Below are 21,283 nucleotides of genomic sequence, written 5' to 3'. Positions count from 1 at the left end.
ATATATATATATATATATATATGTGTGTGTACGTATAGCCTCTCAGAACTGTGCACCTTACCCCCCTTTTTCCTTTGCACTACTTATTTTATTCCATGTTGTTACATTTCTCTTACGTACATGTTGACACTGCACATGTGTATAATGACAATAAAAGGCATTCTATTCTCTCTGGGATTATCTAGTCCAGATTTGACAAGTCTAGGCATAGTGGTTTTGGATCTGGAACTGGTCTAATGTGGTTTACATATGTACAAAACTGTGAAATCTGCCTTTATTTCATTAACATAAAGACAAAAAAGCTTTCACAAATCTAAAAGTGTGGTTTAGACATAATGAATAATTTACCTTAATGACTAACACGCTTTCAATACAGACAGAGATTAAAAAAAGAGAAGATCAGTGTTTCATACTGCATAGTACTGATGAATATATGCAGTAGATACTACATACTGCATAGTACTGATGAACATGTGCAGTAGGTACTACATACTACTGATGAATATATGCAGTAGATACTACATACTGCATAGTACTGATGAACATGTGCAGTAGGTACTTCATACTACTGATGAATATATGCAGTAGATACTACATACTGCATACTACTGATGAATATATGCAATAGATACTACATACTACTGATGAACATGTGCAGTAGGTACTACATACTGCATACTACTGATGAACATGTGCAGTAGATACTACATACTGCATATTACTGATGAACATGTGCAGTAGGTACTACATACTACTGATGAATATATGCAGTAGATACTACATACTGCATACTACTGATGAACATGTGCAGTAGGTACTACATACTACTGATGAATATATGCAGTAGATACTACATACTACTGATGAACATGTGCAGTAGGTACTACATACTACTGATGGATATATGCAGTAGGTACTACATACTACTGATGAATATATGCAGTAGATTCTACATACTACTGATGGACATGTGCAGTAGGTACTACATACTGCATACTACTGATGAACATGTGCAGTAGGTACTACATACTACTGATGAATATATGCAGTAGATACTACATACTGCATACTACTGATGGACATGTGCAGTAGGTACTACATACTGCATACTACTGATGAACATGTGCAGTAGGTACTACATACTACTGATGAATATATGCAGTAGATACTACATACTGCATACTACTGATGAATATATGCAGTAGATACTACATACTACTGATGAACATGTGTAGTAGGTACTACATACTACTGATGAATATATGCAGTAGATACTACATACTGCATACTATTGATGAATATATGCAGTAGATACTACATACTACTGATGGACATGTGCAGTAGGTACTACATACTGCATACTACTGATGAACATATGCAGTAGGTACTACATACTGCATACTACTGATGAACATGGTACGGTAGGTACTACATATACTTATCTCTCTTAATTATAACATAACATGTAATATTTAAGTTTATAATTAATGTTTGTAAGAAATTAAGTTTCTTAAAATCTCCACATCTTATATAATAATAACTTTATTTACAGACTCAAGGTCCAAATATAAAAGTACACACAACATACCACAGACAGAAGTAAACAAACAAAAAATGCAAAGCTCCAAAAGTTATATTTTTCCTTTGAACTGGTGGTGTGGGTTATTTCTTTCCCAGTGCTTTGAGAGCTTGTTCAAAGGCTCAGCCTGGCCTACAATACTGCAGAATAAAGCCATTAAACTGGTTCATACTGCATACTACTGATGAACATATGCAGTAGGTACTACATACTGCAGTATGCAATCGTCAGCGCTTTCAAAAACAGGAAATGGGGGAGAAAGGGGGATGACGTGCAGCTAAGGGCCTTGGGTTGAATCGAGTAACTGCTGTGCTGCTGCAGAGAAGCAGTCTGAACAAACATGCGGTCAGTTTAACCAGAGAGAGAGGAAGAAGTAGCGGACCAAACCTGCTCTGTGTAGCCGAAGCTGAGGGTTGTAAACAGCGTCCAGTAGCTCCCGTTGTCGCTCGTTCTCCTCTTTTGAACGACAAAGTTCCTCCTCGTACTCTGCTATCGTTCTTTCAAACAGCCCAAATATCTCTTCAGCAGCCGCAGTTAGTCGCTGCTCCACCAACGCTCTCAGCATCTGGACTTTACACATTTTACCTCTTTCTCAACACAACAAAGATACTCTGCTAACACTCCTTTCTGCTAGACGCCATCTTCAGAGTGTCAAGTTAGCCGCAGTGAAGACTACAGTTTGCGGTACAGATTAGGTGCTGAGCTTCAAAATAAAGGTCCGGAAGTGTTTCAGGTTTCTTTAGATCCAAACTCAAAACCTAGTTATTTGGAATGGCTTTTTATACGTACTAGTGGTGTGACAATTCCCCTCTTTCTATGTAACCTTTTCTGCTTTGACTGTTTTCTATTTTTTATTCTTTTTATTGTATATGTTCTATTATTCTTGGTTCCTGATGTAAAACACTTTGGATACCTGCTGGTTGCTGTAAAGTGCTATATTAATAAATTTTGATTGATGGAATGTTGATTTAGAAAAACACAGCAAGATACATTTTTAATACATGTCTGAAGAAATACAAATATTTTATTGCATTTTCAGAGCTCTGAAAAACTATTAAAGATGATGGTAGATTGGATTTAAATCTGGACCCAACTTGCCCATGGATTTGGGTCAACTTGACCAAGACGTTTTGTTCTCGGAGTGTTTTCTGTTTTTGTTGTTTGTCTGAAGGTGAAGTTAATATTTTTATTTGAGTTTATTGCCATATGAAATTAGACTAATCTGTCAACTACTTTAAACCTACCTATGTTTTCCACTTCACCTCCTTCTTTTACATTTCAGATAGCAATCCAGTTTAGCTTTCCATCTTTCAGCTCTCACACGCATTTTCTGCAGGAAATCCATTTACTATTTCCACTTACTTTCACGCAGCCGAATTAACTGGATTCCAGTAACATGAAAGTTTATTTTAGGATCTCTCTGAACAGAAACTGTTCTCAAAATATGGAGACATTTTTCTCAACTCCAATCCATTATCCTCAGATTTGTCAATTGGAACCTGCTATAGGATTTTTGCTTCATCAGTCACACTCATTTTCAGCAGGTTATGCATTTTCACAAACTTTCTATCTACACAAACTCGGTCAGAAACACTGTTGGCTCGCCATCAAAACAGTCACTTCATTCAGACAAGCTGTATCTCATGTCGCTTAAATTGCCTCTTCGACTCCTTCACTTGCCTCCCTACTCTTGTCTTAGTCCCTCCCAACCGGAGCTGCCTGATGCAGCTCGGGAGACGTTCTCGGAGGGAATGAGGAGGAACAGATTAGACAATAGGTCGAAAATAGTAACAAATACTTCGGAAAAAAACACAGCAGAAAGAAGGAAGGCAACACTAGGGTGACAAAAGTGACAAGAACTTTGAAGAAAGCAGAAAAATTTTCAAACATGGTCACAAAAAGTTTGAAAAAAAGAGACAAAAACTTTGAAGAAAAAAGTAAGGAAGAAAGGCAAGAAGAGGTCAAAACAAACCTTCAAAAAAAGGTGACAAACTTGGAGAAAAAAAGACAGTAGAAGTAACTACAGCCTTGTAACTGAAAAACATTTTGCAAAAACTCTTGCGTACCCCCTGCAGTCCTCCAAAGTACCCCTAGGAGGACACGTACCCCTATTTGAGAAACACAGGTTTAAAGGATCTTTGCTTTTACATTTATCAAAGTATTAATCTGTCGTTTCTCAATATGCACTCAATGTAATATATTATTTTGACTAACAATTAAAATCAGAGGATGTGGAGTGGATCCCAGACTGGTATATGTCAACGTTAAGTCAGGAAACTGTTTTGAAACCATTTCAATTTCTTTTCAAATGTTATAAAGTTGAATAAAAACCCCACGATTCAATGAGAGTAATGATCCAATCCTTCATTTTACTTGCAAAAAGCGTTGTATGGAACCATCCATGTTATTTTTGAGGCAATTTGGTGCATATCTTGCACACTAAATAAGTAACTTAGTGTGCAAGTATCTTGCACACATTTAAGTAACCTATATTTCTGAAACAGAAACATTGAAAACGGGTCAAATTTGACCCGAGGACAACAGGAGGGTTAAGAGGAAGTTACAGTAAACCATAAAGCTTTTATTGTGAAAAGCGGAAGTGGATAAAGTGTTGAATTGACTGTGTTGGGGTTGAATAAAGTGAGACGTTCAGTGCCGTCTCTGTTCCGACATTGGACGCCCGTGTTTCTTTATTTTATTTTATTTTATTTATTTCAAACCTGAGTCTAGGCAACAGAAGAAACCCTCGGTTACATTAGTACACAAACATCTGACCGGAAGTTGTTGGTACGACCCGTAATACCGTCCGTCCCCGGAACTAACGTTAACTGTTTGTGTGTTACATCGTGGTGAGGACGGCGGAGTAAAAGGCGCCAGTCTTTAGTTTCCTAAGAAGAAAGAAACTGCTGGATGTGGTTTTAAAAGCTGAAACGAAGCTACACAGAGCAGGTTGGTTTTCTTTTTTAATGTCGCAGGGAGTCGGTGCTAAAGCTAAGGTTAGCCGCTAGCAGCTAGCTCCTGCTAAGCTAACGTGTTGTTGTTGTATATCCTGAAACAGGTCGGGGAGAAGAGGAGCAGAGCCGCGAGGAACTTTAACATGAAGTCTGAGAGGAAGCTGTCAGCGTACCAGGGGACAGGTGGGACACGTTTACATCTCCAATATATATATATATAAATATATATATATATATATATATATATATATATATATATATATATATATATATATATATACATGTTTGTGTGTGTGTGTATATATATGTATATGTATATAGAAAGCTGTGTGTATCTGCATGTAGAAGGGGTTTGTGTGTGTGTGTGTGTGTGTGTGTGTGTGTGTGTGTGTGTGTGTATATATGTGTGTGTGTGTGTGAGACAACGAGAAAGTGTGTGTGTGTGTGTGAGACCACGATAAAGTGTGTGTGTTTGTGTGTGTGTGTGAGACAACGAGAAAGTGTGTGTGTGAGTGTGAGACAACGATAAAGTGTGTGTGTGTGTGTGTGTGTGTGTGTGTGTGTGTGTGTGTGTGTGTGTGTGTGTGTGTGAGACAACGATAAAGTGTGTGTGTTTGTGTGTGTGTGTGAGACAACGAGAAAGTGTGTGTGTGTGTGTGAGACAACGATAAAGTGTGTGTGTTTGTGTGTGTGTGTGTGTGTGTGAGACAACGATAAAGTGTGTGTGTTTGTGTGTGTGTGTGAGACAACGATAAAGTGTGTGTGTGTGTGTGTGTGTGTGTGTGTGTGAGACAACGACAAGACAATGACAATGTCCGTGTACAGGCTTATCTGCTACCTTATATGTTAGCTTCCGACCATTACCTTGAAACCATCCAGCAAATAGACGGTACCGTAGGGTGATTTAACATCGCCGCGGCGCTCATTTTACACACAGTTTAACAACAAAACTAAACGCTGAGTGAACATTACTAGCTAGCTACGTTTCTCATGTTGGGAGGAATACAGCGTTCTCCTGCAACGGGAGTCAAAGGCAGAGGGGCCGTCACAGCAGCGTTAGCTAACGTTAGCTTCTTGTCTCATCTGGGGTCTGATAAACACTAAATTCATCAAAGTCAGTGTGCCCGACACTATTTTCCAATAAACTGTAGCTGTCAAATTTCACGGGACCCGCGTGAGTGCGGATTTCATGTCGCGGCTTTCGTCGCCGTTTATCACTTATTGAGTGAAGTAGTACTCGCCCTGTTGTTTATTTGGTTGCCATGACTTCACGAGTGATGATGTCCTGTCACTGTTTCAGTTGCTCTGCTCACCCTAGGGGGGGAGAGAGAGCTCACCCTAGGGGGGGAGAGAGAGCTCACCCTAGGGGGGAGAGAGAGAGCTCACCCTAGGGGGGGAGAGAGAGATAGGTTCTACGACTTTATCACTTTTCATAAAGAGCCGAAGGAACGGTGGTGCGTGGTGTACATAGCGGAAACCCTGTTGTGCGTCTGCCCTATTTCTGATACCGTGGCGCTGGAAATTTTACCGTGGCGCACCGCCACTATGCTATCAACATAGAGGAAACACTGAGAAGCTTGTTAATTACTAACAAAAACACAGATATATTTAGTCAACAGTCATTGGAGACAAACAAAATCAACATATCCTTAAATTTGACAAACCTTCTTCTTAAAATTGTTGCTGAATAATTTTCAGTGTTGGATGTTGCCACGTTTAATGGAACTGTAGATGGTAAAGTGTACAAATAGTCACACTGTCTGTGTTTCAGCTTTACCTCAAGATGTCCTGGAAGTGATTGTTGGTGAAGAGGAGCAGCAGGAGTGTAGCTCCAGTGTGGACCAGCAGGAGCCAGAGCCCCCCCCACACATTAAAGAGGAACAGCAGGAGTGTAGCTCCAGTGTTGACCAGCAGGAGTGTAGCTCCAGTGTGGACCAGCAGGAGCCAGAGCCCCCCCCACACATTAAAGAGGAACAGGAGGAACTGTGGAGCAGTCAGGAGGGAGAGCAGCTTCAAGGGCTGGAGGAGGCTGATATCACCAAGTTCCCATTCACTCCTGTCCCTGTGAAGAGTGAAGATGATGAAGAGGAAGCTCAGTCCTCACAGCTTTATCAGAGACAAACTCAACACATGGAAACAGAAGGTAATTGTGATTTTTTTTTTTTTTTTTTTTTTTTTAAGGAAAATCGGAGAACCTCCGTCAGGTTTGAGAAGTCTTGTGGCTGTGTGTTGATGTTATCACACAGCAAACGTTAACGCTTATAGACAAATAATCAGTGCAACTGTCTTCTGTTATGTGAGCCAGTGGAAGCATGTAGATGTTAAAGGTCCCATGGCATGCTGCTTTTTGGATGCTTTTATATAGACCTTAGTGGTCCCTAATACTGTATCTGATGTCTCTTTTATATAGACCTTAGTGGTCCCTAATACTGTATCTGAAGTCTCTTTTATATAGACCTTAGTGGTCCCCTAATACTGTATCTGAAGTCTCTTTTATATAGACCTTAGTGGTCCCCTAATACTGTATCTGAAGTCTCTTTTATATAGACCTTAGTGGTCCCCTAATACTGTATCTGAAGTCTCTTTTATATAGACCTTAGTGGTCCCCTAATGCTGTATCTGAAGTCTCTTTTATATAGGCCTTAGTGGTCCCCTAATACTGTATCTGAAGTCTCTTTTATATAGACCTTAGTGGTCCCCTAATACTGTATCTGAAGTCTCTTTTATATAGGCCTTAGTGGTCCCCTAATACTGTATCTGAAGTCTCTTTCCTTAAATTCAGCTTTGGTGCAGAATTACAGCCACTAGAGCAAGTCCCACAATGAGCTTTCCTCAGGATGTGCCATTTCTGTGTCTGTCGCTTTAAATGCTATTGAGGAGGAGAGATGGGGGCAATCTGAAGGGTGGAGGTGTGGCCTTGACCAACTGCCACTTTGCAAGCCATGATGTCACTCTCTTTCTCATGGGCGGGCCACATTTTCTTGGCAGGCAAAGCACAGAAAGGGGAGGCCTTATGACCTCCTAAGGAGCAGATTCCAGATCAACTCATCTGAGCTTTCATTTTCTCAAAGGCAGAGCAGGATACCCAGGGCTCGGTTTACACCTATCACCATTTCTAGCCACTGGGGGGACCATAGGCAGGCTGGGGGAACTTATAATAATGTTAAAAGACCTCATCGCAGAGTACAAACACAGCGAAATGCAGTTTGCGTCTAACCAGAAGTGCAAAAAAGCAGAAAAGTGCAATGTGATAAACAGGTGGTGCGTAGGCAGGACAATAAATATATTGCAGTGTTATAAGAGCAGAATAAATATGGCTATGTAATATGAGCAACATGTACAGATATGTGCAATGTTGTAGCAGTAACATTATACTAGTAGTAAAAATAATATAGATATATGCAATAGGGCTGCAACTAATGATTATTTTAATAGATGAATCAGTCAATAATGTTTTCGATTAATTGATGGATCGGATAATTAAAAGGGATTAATTAAAGTAAAGGTAAGTTACCCAAAGAGCAGATACAGACAAGACACACCCCCACCCCCACCCACCCACCCAAGTTCACTTGAAGCTTATTCATTAAATTATTACCATCATTGTAGTAAGTGCAAGTTAAGTTCATTTATACAACACATTTAAACACAGCTTAAGATGACCAAGTGCTATAAAAGAACTTTAAAATGAAATTAAAAAGTACAGCAAACACAAATATATTTGTCAACATAAAAATAAAAACCTGCCTTTAGTCTTGTAAACTATACCACCCCTACTTTATTACTGTTATTACCGAGCTAACGCTAGCTCGTCATGCTAGTCAGCTGGATAACGAGTAAACCGCAGCACCAGAAGAGCTCCTGGAGGGAAGGTACGTTCCTCCCTTCAGACCGGAACAGAAGGAGGATTCTGTAGTGTCTTTACCCTGCTGTTGGACTCCCTTCCTCCTCCTACGTTTGAGGTGCTGAATCATCACCGTGATGCTCCCGTGCCATGCCATGTCGCTTTTGCATAACTTGCAATTAACACACGTTTTAAATTTATTTAGTTTAAAATGCTCCCACACCTTGGATGACTTAGGTCGTACTGCTTTCTCTGCCTCCGCCATGTGTTTCAGAACAAGTTACAGGTCTTTCCTCTTCCTCCGCTCGCTCTGCTCTTTTTTTCTTTTCTTTTTTCGATGTGCTCTGCTCCACACTCAACTTAATTTGTTTTTGTACTCAAACATCTCCGCGACTTATTGAGTGGCATAATAGGCGCGCGACACAACGAATCGATAATGACATTTGTTGCCAACTCTTTTAATAATCACATTTTATCGATTCATTGTTGCAGCCCTAATATGCAGTGTATTAGCAGAATATATATTAAGAAAAACTGAATGAATATGGATATAGTGAATGAACCATATTTACAGATATGTACAGCTATGTGCAGTGTAGTAACATTATAAGAGTAGTAAGAATAAGTGTAAGTGCAGGACGAATAATATGAAGCACAGTAGAATATGGCTATGTATAGGTGTTATTACAGTATGTACATCTGTAAATAAATAGAACAGTATGGGTAGGGTAGTGCAAATTGTCCGGGGGGGGCAAAGTAGGTTAATTGTCATCGTGGTGGAAGAGTCATCCCCCCCTTGTTCCACTGGCTGACCCTGGATGCTAATTGGCTGGAACAGAGGTGATGCCTTGTCTCTGCCCCCACAGCATAGCTCCTTCGTTTCTATAATGTTGAGCTCCTAGGAGAGCTCAACAAAAGTTTCGGACAGATTGTTTACAACCTGCTGGTAGCAAGTTATGGCGTCAATGTTAGACATGTGCGCAACCAAAGCAATGAAATCAGCATATTTAAAAATTGCCATACCTTCACTGTTACGTAAGATGTTGGTGTACACAGAGAAGAGGATTGGGAATAAAACACAACCTTGGGGTAGACTATTATTTAAAATAAGCTTGGTTGATTGAACCCCATTAAAAGACACTTGTTGTGGTCTGTCCAGCAGAAAACCTTTTGTCCACAGGGTCAGTGTAGGGTGAACCTGAAGATCAGAGAGGGGATGTAGAAGTTTATCAATGCACACCGTGTTAAAAGCTGAGGAAAAGCCCATGAATAAAATCCTGGTGTGTGGATGTGCTAAGTCCAGGTTTTTGGTGACGGTGTCTAAAAGTGTGAGGCTTGCATCCTCCACTTCTAGCCCTGTAGGCAAACTGGAATGGGTCCAGCTTGTCTGACACAATGCCTTATAGGAGGTTACAGGCCACCCTCTCCATACATTTGCACAGCACATTTGTTAGTGCCACCGGTCTGTAATCCTTTAGGTCCCTAGCAGGTGCCTTTTTTCGGGATTGGAAGCTGGTTGACACAATTTGATGACCAGTTCACTGAGTTTGGTGATCAGTTTGGAGGGGATGACGGGGAATGCTGAACTAATGTATATGAACAGCATTCTCACATAGGTAAAGACACAAAGTAGTCCCTGTTCTTTAAGTAGGATTCAAACCAGTCCAAAAAAAATTAATAAGAATAAGATAAGCCTCAGGTATAATTGTCAGTCTTTACAGCACTCGGGCTGAAAGTTAGAATGCAGAAACATGAAATAACTGCTGTTTTTACCACCTAAAGAGATGCTGTCTCTCTGTGTCTGTGTTAACATCTCTCTTTCTCTCTTTGTGTTTCCTGTTTCCTGCAGATGTGCAGCAGCTGTCTGTGGTTAAAGAAGAGGTTCCCCCTGAGCAGCAGGAGTGTAGCTCCAGTGTGGACCAGCAGGAGCCAGAGCCCCCCCCACACATTAAAGAGGAACAGGAGGAACTGTGGAGCAGTCAGGAGGGAGAGCAGCTTCAAGGGCTGGAGGAAGCTGATATCACCAAGTTCCCATTCACTCCTGTCCCTGTGAAGAGTGAAGATGATGAAGAGGAAGGTAGGAACAACCTTAACAGGGTTTATAGGGGAAATAAAGGGGGAAAAAAGCAGAAGTCAAGAGCATTAAAGTTCAAGATAACCTGGTTTATTTTATTTTAGGAGTAGGGTTCCTTTCACACTAGTCTTGCATGTCCAGACCTTCCTCCACAGCGCTGCAAAGGAAGGTCTGGCTAGTCCACACAGCATTCCTGGATGGAAGTAAAACATGCTCTGGTTTATTGGCATTTCCCTGAACCACTCACAATCATCTAGGGCCGAGCTGTGTGTGTTGTATTGACATCAAGATGGCCGAAAACCTACGCATCTTCCGCCAAAGGCTAAAAACACATCTCTTCCGACTACACCTCGGATAAAGAAAAGAAAAAAAATCTATATACACTACCGGTCAAAAGTTTTAGAACATCCCAATTTTTTCTGTTTTTTATTGAAATTTTAGCAGTTCAAGTCTAATGAATAGCTTGAAATGGTACAAAGGTAAGTGGTGAACTGCCTGAGGTTAAAAATAAAGTAAGGTTACCCAAAACTGAAAAATAATGTTCATTTCAGTATTTTACAAAAAGGCCTTTTTCAGGGAACAAGAAATGGGTTAACAATGTAAAGCTGTTCTGCAGCAATGAAGGTTGATCAAGCTTTGAAATTTGGTGCTACCAATTCCTACAGGTGTTCCAACTGGTCTGGATTACTTACAACCCCCTCTGTTTGTATAAAAGTATTGTTGGAACACACTGTGGTACCGTACCCTCGTGAGTATTATTTGAACAGTATTGTACTGCAGAAAGTAGTGTGTTGCTATAAAAATGGGGGGAAAAAGGCAATTAACAATGGAAGAGAGACAGACCATCATAACACTTAAGAATGTTGGTCTTTCCTAGAGAGAAATTTCGAAGAAAGTCAATGTGTCAGTGAGTACAGTATTCTTCACCATCAAAAGGCACTTAGAAACTGGGGGAGACTCTGACAGGAAGAGGTCTGGCAGACCCAAAGCCACAACAGAATCAGAAGACAAGTTTCTGAGAGTCAACAGCTTGCGTGATAGGCGGCTCACAGGACAACAGCTTCAAGCACAGCTTAATAGTGTTCGTAATAAGAAGTCTCAGTTTCAACTGGAAAGAGAAGACTTGGAGCTGCAGGTTTGATAGGTCCAGTTGCAGCAAGAAAGCCATTGCTAAGATGTCAGAATAAGAGATAGAGGCTTGACTGGGCCAAGAAACATCGTCAATGGACTACTGAAGACTGGAAGAAGGTATTATGGACTGATGAATCAAAATTTGAAATCTTTGGTTCATCACGCAGGATTTTTGTCTGATGTGGAGTAGGTGAAAGGATGGTTCCTCAGTGTGTGACATCAACTGTCAAACATGGAGGAGGAAGCGTGATGGTCTGGGGCTGTTTTGCTGGATCCAGGGTCGGTGATTTGTACAGAGTGAAAGGCTCCCTGAACCAAAACGACTACCACAGCATTTTGCAGCGCCACACATTTATGGGAACTTCTGCAACAGAGTTGGGAAGAACTTTTTTTATTTATTTTTTTATTTAACTTTTTTTGAACATGAGCAACAGTCAGAACATGAACAACAGTCATACAATGAGTGTTAATAGTGACAGCTTGCTTTTTTTTTTTTTTAAACCCATTAACCCAGCATAATGCCCCCCATACATAAAATAAAGAAATAAATAAAAGAAAAAAAAAATGAAAAGGGATACAGGTCTCAAAGAAGAAGATAAATAATGTTTAAACTTTACAGTACTAGTAGGTTACAACACAGAGGCAAGATATATATTTGGAAGACTTTTTTTTTTTTCCTTTTATACCGGTGATACATTCTCAGTTAATGAGAGAAAAGGACCCCACATTTTTCATAAACCCATCAAAGTGACCTGAGGTTCTAAATATCACAGGTTCATAGCTGGCAATGCTTGACGTAAGGTCCAACCTTTCATCATATGAGGAAGGTGTGTCTGACTTCCAGTGTCTTAGAATGACTCTGCAACCAGAAACCATAGCTAAACGGCACCATAGCGTCTGTTGTCGAGATATGTGTGTATCCTCCGGTACAATACCCAGCATACACGAGGCAGGGTTCTTATATAATGAAAGGCGAAAAATATTATCAACCAATTGTACGATTTTCTCCCACATATCCTCCACCATGTCACGTTCATATAACATATGAGCCATAGTTCCTGTATCTTTGTTACATCGCCAGCATAGTGCGGTATCCCTTAGTTGAAGTCTAGCCAATCTGCTTGGAGTCCAGCAGCATCTATTAAGAATTTTATAATTTATCAGCTGGGACTGAGTTTTACGAACGTTAGCATGCCATTTTGAAACAACCTGTTTCCAAGCTTCTTCGTTGATCACACACCCTAAATCTCTTTCCCATGCCACTTTAAGACTATTTAAGTTAGGTGCGTTAGCACCTCTAATATAGGCATAAAAAACTGAGCCCAACTCCTTTTTGTAACCTTTAGCAGCATACATAAGCTGTACATCTGTTGGTGGGTCAGGACCATTTTTTAAGGTTGCGTGGAGACAATGTCTTATTTGGAGGTATTTCCAAAAATCAGCGTTCGATAACCTGTAAGTTTGTTTTAAGTGATTAAATGAGACCACATGTTCACCCTCATATAGGTTATCTAAATACCATATTCCCTTATTAGCCCATTGTATCCAGCAGAAAGCCTTTTTATCTATTCGTAGCTTGGTGTTGTGCCAAACTGAGGCTCTAGTTGTTAGCCATGGGGTTTGTTTTGAATGTAGGTGATACAATTTCCAACTTTCCCTAGTGAATTTAAGAACTGGATTTTGGTCTGGTATTGGTCGGGCACACTGTGTCAAGAAGGCCTCCGATGGAAAGGGGGCAATTAGTTCTTTTTCAACATGCACCCAAGCAGGGGCTTCGTTGTATGTCATATTATTTTTAGCCAGCTGCGAGAGCGAGAATGACCAATGATACCAGTCAATTCTGGGAAGAGTACGATTAAAGAGGGGTCTCTTCCCTTGCCAAATTAAGGATTCTACATATTCATTGTATTCTTTCAGATGGGATGGTGGCAGCACAAGTGGAAGCATGTATGATAGATAATTAATTTTAGGTGCAATTATCATTTTAACTAGAGATGTTCCGATACCAGTATCAGTATCGGCTCCGATACTGCCTAAAACGCTGGTATCGGTATCTGGAAGTACTGGAGTTTATGCACCGATCCGATACCACGTAATAAAGCCCTAAAGAAAATCTACGTTTAAGTAGTTTATTCATGTTTTTTTTTCCGTTATAACTGACTGTCAAACTGGAGAATAAAAGAAAGTTCTGTGGCGTTCATTGTTTTCACAAAGATAGAAATCATATCACATCCATATAATAGTAGTATACAGCTGTTAAAACCTAATCAAATATATGACACACTGGTATCGGATCGCTACTCGGTATCGGGCGATACACAAGTTCAGGTATCGGAATCGGTATCGGGAAGCAAAAAATGGTATCGGGCCATCTCTAATTTTAACTAAATTAATTTGACCCATAATGGATAATGTAAGTTTACTCCAGTTCTGTAACAAATTTCGGATATCCTGAATAATTGGTTGAAAGTTAATCTGCATCATTTTCTCCAATCCTGGTATGAGTTTAATTCCAATATAAACCATGCCTGATGAGACCCATCTAAATGGCCTGGGAAGAACTTTCTGAAGAATATTTGATTTCTATTGTAGAAAGAATGCCACGATTGTGTTCAGCTGTTATATCTGCCATAGCGGGCTACTTTGATGAGTCAAATTTTTAACTTAAATTGTTCATTTGTTCGATTCTTTTATTTCAGAGTACAACAAGATATTGAATTGCATGAATTTCAATAAAAACCTGGAAAAATTGGGGTGTTCTAAAACTTTTCACCAGTAGTGAGTGTGTGTGTGTTTTCCCTTGTTATAACGTTGGTGGAGTTAGCGTTATCAGCTGGTTAGCTTAGTGCAGGCGCTAACGGATCCACATTTGTATCTCGTAAAGTACCCCACTAATAATGCCCAGAATGATACCTAACTTCTACAGTAGTACAAATAGTTTCTGTACTTATAAAATCAGACATTATAAAGTTTGTAACTACACCAGAAGTATATTTAAATAGCACTTGCCTGATGGATAGTCCTCTCGGCTTCTACTGCACTATCGCGAGATCACGCACAGAGCACAACATCTATTGCTGGAAGAGACTACCAAGCAGGAAGCGAGAGAAGAGCAGAATAGATCAAGAAATGGCAGAGTCAGAGGTGGACATCAAACGAGACAATGACATCATAGAAATGTCTGCTACAGACACGTCCATTTTGAGAACGACAAGCCACTGTTGTAGAAGCTCCAGGTATTTGTATCGAAACGGCAGATCATGGAAGGTCTCTGGATTGAACTTTTTTGCTTTTAAACCGCAGCCAGGATATATCCAACTGTGTGGCAACTTGTCCTATCGCCTCACGCTGCAGTAGCTGCTTCTGCTGTTCATTTGCTTCTTGATTCTTGACTAATTTACCAGTAGTCTCTTACGGCAATAGATGTTGTGCTCTGTGCATGCTATCGCGCGATAGCACAGTAGCAGCCGTTTGTACTACTGTGGAAGTTTGGTATCATTCCGGGCATTATTAGTGGGTTAATTTACGAGATACAAACGTGGATCCATTAGTGCCTGCGCTAAGCTAACCAGCTGAAAGACAGTTGTACGTTGACATGTTAATCCACTGAGGGGAAGGTAGGCCACAGAGCCATATGCAGGGTCCGAAATTAACACTCATCAGTCGCCAAATGCAGGTACATTTTCCATTTCGTGAGCAAATCTCAGAGGGCTATCTGCCACATGGCGAGTTGTTCAGCCTTCATTTTGGTAAAGCTTCAGCTTATTTCTTCTGTTGTCTACACGTCCGAGCTTCGCTGAGGCGGGCCGACACACAAACACTGGCGCGCGTACCAGACGCCAGCCACCACGTCACTTCTGTTAACTGTTAGACAGCGTTTACCTCAGGCTAATTAATAAGCTATTAAGTGGGGATTTTTGGCAGCCAGCCTTTTTTAAAAAAGCACAAATATAGCTGCAAGTGTTCAAACCCTTTCTTGGCCAACAGAGCCCTTCAGACCCTTCAGAATGTGTAACTGTTGCGCCATCTACCTGCCATAAATCATTCTATGACTACACGGGGAAAATCGAACCGAGCAACAGCACTAATAAAAACTACCTAAAAATGTAGTTCTTTTCACTGTTAGTCTTGTTTGCTGTTACAGCTCATTTAAGATCATAATATGAAAAATGGCAGTTACAGAAACACTAAAAAGTTACTTATAGTCACTTTAATTACCGACTGCGCCACTTTGTGCTCAACAGCGCAGTTGCATTATTTCACCACAAGAGTGCCCTAATATGTCAGTCAACTGCCTTTCCAACAGTTTTCCAAGTTTTCCTAGTAGTGTAGATGTAACCTAAGTATATGACTGAACAACCAGTATTTCTTTCTAACAATCACAATCCAGGTGATAAGATACAGTTCCACAACATTTCTTTGTATGTGTTTCCTGCAGATGTTGAGCAGCTGTTGGTGGTTAAAGAAGAGGTTCCCCCTGAGCAGCAGGAGTGTAGCTCCAGTGTGGACCAGCAGGAGCCAGAGCCCCCCCCACACATTAAAGAGGAACAGGAGGAACTGTTTATCAGTCAGGAGGGAGAGCAGCTTCAAGGGCTGGAGGAGGCTGATATCACCAAGTTCCCATTCACTCCTGTCCCTGTGAAGAGTGAAGATGATGAAGAGGAAGCTCAGTCCTCACAGCTTCATCAGAGACAGACTCAACACATGGAAACAGAAGCTGATGGAGAGGACTGTGGAGGACCAGAACCAGCCAGGAACTCACATCAACTCTCCCAACCAGAGACTGAAGACCAGACTGGAGACTCTTCTGAACCTGAGACTGATGACAGTGCTGATTGGAAGGAGACCAGAGAACCTCAGTCAGCTTTAAACTCTCTGAAACATGATTCAAGACGTAAGAAAACATTCAGCTGCTCTGAGTGTGGGAGAATATTTTCGTGGAAGAGATTTTTGAGACTACACATGGCAATCCACAAACTATTCAGTTGCAGTGTTTGTGACAAAAGATTTGGCCGCAAGTCAGTACTGAAGAAACACATGATGACTCACACAGGGAAGAAGCCTTTCAGATGCTCAGTTTGTAATAAATCTTTTTTACAGAGTGGAGATTTATGGTCACACATGACCATCCACACAGGAGATAAAAGATTCAGCTGCAGTGTTTGTAACAAATCTTTTACAAAGAGTGGAGATTTACAGAAACACATGAGAACCCACACAGGAGAAAAACCTTTTAGCTGCTCTGAATGTGGTAGAGCGTTCGCTGAACGTGGACACCTGAAGAACCACATGGTAGTCCACACAGGAGAGAAAAGATTCAGCTGCTCAGTTTGTAACAAAAGATTTGCCTGGCGTTGTCAAGTCAAAACACATAAATGTGTTGGTCCGATGGAAACAGAAGCTGATGGAGAGGACTGTGGAGGACCAGAACCAGCCAGGAACTCACATCCACTTTTACAACCAGAGACTGAACACCAGACTGGAGACTCTTCTGATCCTGAGATTGATGTCGAAATGTTGGAAAAAAAGTAGGTGACCCTTGCTAAATTGCAAAATGTTGGAAAAATCTAAAAATATCCATGTGTAAAAAACACCAAAAACAGCTGAAATCTTCCCTAGGGTATTATTAATCCTGCACACAAAGCTCATTAACTGACATTACAAACATTAAATCACAACAAAGTCTGTATGTGGGCTATTTTGCAGCTCAGGTTTAGAAGTTTTTTTTGTCAAAGTAACCTAGAATTTATCCTCTGATGTTCCCGTTTACATGCAGCCATGTAAAACAGGGTGATTTTTAAAAGTTTCCCAGCAGTGGAGGACATGTTGGAGCGTGTGAACACAGTGTCCCTCTTTCATTCTGCAGTAAAAACCCTGCTGGAGACGCATGTTCTGAATGTGCTGTATACATCTCCAAAGAATGCTTCTAAATCCTGAATATTACTGACGTATCCCACACATCTTAATCAGAAAACGCTAAATTCGGTAACAGACCTTATTCTGAACATCCAAACTGAATATGTTGTTCACATGACCCGTATCCAATGTATAATATTGTCAAATTCAAAATGATAGTGTAATATGGATGTGCATGGAAACGTGTCCTCGCATATATGCACATGTAAGGGAGTTAATGTTGGCCAGCAGATTAAGTGCTCCTGTTCCTTTTGGCTTGTTGATTTCTGGTTCTGTGTTGACCGGGGCCGGCGCCAGCTGGGGGGAAGGCGTGGGCTTAGTTTACCCAAACTTGCGTCTTGCCCACAATCAAAAGTTTAGAAAATGTATTCAGCCAATGGAAAAAATAGCACAGAAAATACCAGTAGCATTTCTATCTTGTGATTGGGTGGGCAGCCTAAAGACCACCTCCACCCCATCTTCTGGGCATGTTCAGGCCATAGAGCTCAACAGTGTGGTTCTGGAAGTAAAAACCCTGTTTATTTTCTCCAAAAAGGATTTAGATCATCAGCCATAACGTCTAAACCCTCCGAGGTAGACTGACCCCAAGCTACAAAAGTCTCTGCTCCTGTAGAAGCTAGAAGTCTGTATAAAATCAACCTGGTTTTAAGAAAACAATGTTTTAGCTGCAATTGTATGGAGAAAAACTGCAATACCCACAATCCTAATAGTAACGGCAACGTCTCTGATTGGTCCAACTCGCTGTTTCCAAAGGTTTTATTCTCACTATTCATCTCATAGCTGGTTGGCTCGGGTCCAGACTTAAAAACTCGAAAATGTGAATAGCTGGTCCACCTTAAAACCAGTCTACCTTAAGTTAGTGAGCCTGTGTTGAAGTTGTCGCTAGCTCCGTGGCGCTAACCCGATCACGTTAACCAGCAGCTAGCAAGCAAGACACGGGAACTTGGCTCTGGTCTTTAGGAGTTTTAGCATTTATTCACCGACAGATAAACTGTAAACAGACTGGAGGCTCTTCTGAACCTGAGACTGGTGACATGGAATAACGTTTGTGCCTTTAAGTCCAAGCAACACGTTCTCAAGTATCAAACAAAAATCTTTATGTATCAACATCTAGATAGAAGACATTATATTGTGTGGAAGGAAAAAGTACACTCTTATTTTAAATATTTTATTAGATATTGTTTTGTCTTGTAATGTCTGCCATATAATCAATTATAATCAAGAAATCAGACAAATGTAACCACCCAGTATTTTATATGGCACACACATATTCACTTGTTTTTAAGTAATGTAAATGGTTAATTGTGATATTTCTGTTTGTCTGTGATTTAACTGTCATTATTGAGAAGTGCTAAACTGTGACAATAAAGATCTATTCTAAGTGAATGTGAATACATGATTATGATCCTTTCGCCCTGTAGTCATCAAAGTAAATATTGGAGCTATTGTTCAACAAGCCACATATCTCCATAACATTCTGACACTAAAATAAATTCTTCAAATATAACTTTTCATCCATCCACACAAAGTTCACTACACGTTCAAATGAGGCCACACCCCTTCAGGAGACAGGAAGTGTGCACAGTTTCATACCATTGTCCCTGCTTGAAATAGGCTATCTTTAGAGGATTTTTGCTTTTACATCTTTAATAACAATTATCAAAGTCTTGACAATCTGTCATTTCTCAATATGCAACCACACAACTCTATAGCAGAAAATACCATCAAAATCAATCAATGGATCAAGTTACTATTCCATAATTTCCTTAAGGAAATAATGTGTTCATGTATTCATTCTGTTACTGATGGATAACCCCCGACCACCCTCTCCACCCCCCACTGGTCCAACAGAGGAGCACCTTCTCTAAGAGGCTCCGACAGCTTCGATGTACCACAGACCACTACAAGAAATCATTCCTGCTACAGACAATCAAACTTTTTAACCCTTCATCACTGAGTGTGAGATAAGACTCATGGACATCACAACTGCACTAAGTGCACCTTGCACAATAGGTTTATCTCCAGCTTAACTAGCAATACTAGTTAAACAGTTGTACATTTTTATTCTCAACTTGTATATATTTAAAGTGATTTGTTCTTGTATTCTATCCTATTATTATTTCATAGATAGATAGAGATACTTTATTACTTTTTATATCCTATTATTTCATGTATATTCTGTATGTGTGCCGCATGTCTGATATTTTGCTTGCACTGGAATTTCCCATTTTTTTTGGGATGAATACAAATCTATATCTATTTATCTATTTTAACTAGATATCTGATTCCTGCAGCGTTACAGCTGTAACATTATTTATTTAAATGTTGTTTAAGTGTAAGGTATTTTAATGTGTTATCTCTCAGTTGAAGGTTAAGAGGATAAATCATAGAGCTTTTATTGTGAAAAGCGGAAGTGGATAAAGTGTAGTATTGTTGCCTGTATTGTGGTTGAATAAAGTGAGACGTGCAGTGCCGTCTCTGTTCCGACATTGGACGCCCGTGTTTCTTTATTTTATAGTCAAACCTGAGTCTAGGCAACAGAAGAAACCCTCGGTTACATTAGTACACAAACATCTGACCGGAAGTTGTTGGTACGACCCGTAATACCGTCCGTCCCCGGAACTAACGTTAACTGTTTGTGTGTCACATCGTGGTGAGGACGGCGGAGTAAAACGCGCCAGTGTTTACTTTCTTAAGAAGAAAGAAACTGCTGGATGTGGTTATAAAAGCTACACCGAGCAGGTTGGTTTTCTTTATCCGATCGGAAACGCGTTTAATGTCGAAGAGAGTCGGTGCTAAAGATAAGGTTAGCAGCTAGCTCCTGCTAAGCTAACGTGTTGTTGTATTTCCTGCACGCTGCTCCACGGGAATCACAAAGAAGAAAGTTTGGAAGTTTTTCAAGGATATTAAACAATGAGCCACGGTCGTAAATGCAGTGTTCCAGGCTGTACAGGGGATGGAGACACTTCTCATAGTCTCCCCAAGGAACCAGACACTCGACGGGCATGGCTGATGTTTCTCTATAAGAAGATCCCTGTCAAGTTCGACACTAAGTTATTAATTTGCTCGAAGCATTTCACCACGGACAGCTTTGAAAACCTTGGACAGTTTAAAGCAGGATATGCTAAGCTGCTGTTGCTGAAAAAAGGGACTGTTCCGACCGTGTGGTCGTCACAACAGCAAGCTGTAAGTATGGTTTTGTCGCTAGCAGTATTGGCTAAGTTATTTCATTTTCCTGACTGTGTTTTCATACGAATAAATAACCTGTGTTGTCTGAGTGTGCAACTGTGTGCACAGAATAAAATTGTTTTCCCTCGGTTATATAAACGTGAGCAAAGTTAAAGTTAGATATTCACAGATTCGAAGTTCAGCGATATTACGAATCCCACTATGGCCACTGCCTGCTTGACACGCACGTCTCGGGTGAAAACGCCTGCGTGCTTTTTATGTCGTTTAGACACAAATACATATTAATAGATGACATGTTGATTTTTGAAAGTTTAATTGATATAAATGCAGATATAAATGTAATTTAAAAAATAAAAAATTGATTTTCTAATATGTCACCTGTCAATACAGAACGAAATATTCTGGATCCTATTTTGCCGTCAATACTGCCGACGTTGTCTTTTCTGTAATCAAATCAGTATATATTTATGTTTAACATGGTATTTCATCTTATTAATGGGAAACATGCATGTGTCCAGACAAGGCTAGCAGCAGCAGCACCACGTCAGACACGTTTGTGGTGTGTAAAGACGTAGAAAACGCCACGCAGCTGACAA

The 21,283-nt window shown here is 40.3% G+C and overlaps 1 long non-coding RNA gene across 1 annotated transcript; it reads left to right on the top strand.

Annotated features, from left to right (window-relative positions):
* Positions 1-4,304: 4,304 nt before the first annotated feature.
* On the top strand, positions 4,305-6,414 carry LOC114567678 (uncharacterized). The gene is made up of 3 exons (XR_003694214.1): positions 4,305-4,528; positions 4,638-4,716; positions 6,305-6,414. It is a non-coding gene; the product is annotated as an uncharacterized LOC114567678 (long non-coding RNA).
* The last annotated feature ends 14,869 nt before the right edge of the window (positions 6,415-21,283 follow it).

The sequence above is a fragment of the Perca flavescens genome, chromosome 14, assembly GCF_004354835.1.
Source record: "Perca flavescens isolate YP-PL-M2 chromosome 14, PFLA_1.0, whole genome shotgun sequence".
Taxonomy (NCBI): domain Eukaryota; kingdom Metazoa; phylum Chordata; class Actinopteri; order Perciformes; family Percidae; genus Perca; species Perca flavescens.
The sequence above is the reverse complement of the archived record's forward strand: the minus strand, read 5'-3'. Positions and strand labels throughout refer to the sequence as shown.